The sequence below is a fragment of the Triticum urartu genome, chromosome 5A (assembly GCF_056163025.1).
Source record: "Triticum urartu cultivar PI428250 chromosome 5A, HENAU_Tu73, whole genome shotgun sequence".
NCBI lineage: Eukaryota > Viridiplantae > Streptophyta > Magnoliopsida > Poales > Poaceae > Triticum > Triticum urartu.
In genome coordinates, this window is record NC_141877.1 from 231,437,110 (window position 1) to 231,438,881 (window position 1,772).

A 1,772-nucleotide genomic window follows, 5' to 3' on the forward strand; every position below is an offset into this window, starting at 1 on the left:
AGGTCCGGAACTCGCCAATGGCCAGATCAAAGAGGATTGCTTTCACGCGGAGCCCGCCGCACACCTCATGTGTAGTAGCCCAGCGCGCCCACGACACTGAATCCATGATCCAGCTCACAACAGAGAGTACAGACCAGATCTACCGTTGATAGTAGCCCATGTCCAAGGCCCTCGTGGCAGACGAATCCATCGCAACCCGACTTCGCCGGTACAAGCCGTCGGTAGCAGCCACCTAAATTGTAGCATAATCCGATTAGCCAGTGAGCGATCATCGGCTCAACCAGGCCCTTTGACCATGAGATCTGCCGATGAAAACCGTCCAGGGTCACTCTGGGAAGCTGATAAGCACATTTCATATATATAATTTGACACCCAAATATAGCATCTGTTGTGATCTGACAATCAATTCTTGTTATGAATTACCGCATATTTTAATGAGAATCATATAAAGGGTTCATTTACTTGTCACTTGTTTCTTTTGCAGAAAAGTGCGCAAAGGCACTATAATCGTCAAGATTCCGAATATGTGGCTAACCAGAAGAGAGAAGGGCATGAAAGAAATACGTCAAGGACTTCAGTGAGAAGAAAAGAAGTATCCAGGGGAGCAAACTAAAAGAAGAAGGGGATCTTCTTGGGAAGAAATGAATAGAAGAGGAGGGCCAAATCATAAAAGTGGCAGATCAGATGGGGATCAAAATCCCTAGATGCATCCATTCCCAAATCGGGCCTGGCTACACCTCTCTCTCCCTCACCTCTCCTCCAGCTCCGGCCGCTGCCACGGCCAGGCCGGCGTGGTGGTGCGCCTCCCATCCATCAGCGCCGCAAGCCATCACCATCTCCATCCATCTCCACGCACCATCCATCAACGCCGCCACCAGCGCCGCATCACCACCTCGCACCCCCAGCACATCACACCACGAGCTCCTCACTGAACCTCCTGCCACCGATCTGAAGCTCTTCTTCTTCTCTCAACGCCCCTGATGCTCCTTCTCCTTGCACCTCCTTGTTGCTGCTCTTCCCCTCCTTTGCTGCTACTCAAATCTCTCTGCTGCTCCCTCACGCTCCTGCCTGCTGCTGCTCTTTCTCTAACCTCCCCACGCCTCTGCTCTGCTTCCTCACCTCCATTGCTGCTCCCTTCTTCTCAACGTGACCTGCTGCCGCACCTTCTGCTCCTTCTCTCCTTCTTCAACCTGCTGCTGCTCGCCCTCAACCCTCTCTGCTGCTTTTCTTCTCCCTCAACGCCTGCTGCTGATTCCTCTCAACGCCCCCTGCTACTTCTTTCTTCTTCCACCTGCTGCTGCTTCTCTTTAGATCCACAAAACTGCTGCTGCTGCTGCTCTCTCTCTCTCTCTCTCTGAATTTTCTATAAGCTAAGATGTGTAAAATTTTGTAATATTCAGATTTTTAAGAGTGTTGGCAGCATGTAGCTTGTTCTGTTTGGTACTTGTAATATATAATGCTTGTCTTGAATATCTGTAGGCTGTGAGAAATAATTGTTCTTGAAATCTTGCTCTGTGATTTAGTAACCTTCTAGTATATTTGTGTGATCACCTTGTGTACTAGTCCCTGTACTAGTTCTCTGTACTTATCCTATTTGTAGTCTCTATGTGTGTTAGCTCTAGTACCTGTGATATGTATGAGTGTTTGTGTTGTGATATATTTCTGTCCCTATCATATTAGCTTGTTTCTTTCCTTCTGTCATTGCTTGTTATATATGTCTATGTTTTTTTGAACTCCCTTATCATTGTTGCTAGTATTGTAGTTCTCAAGTA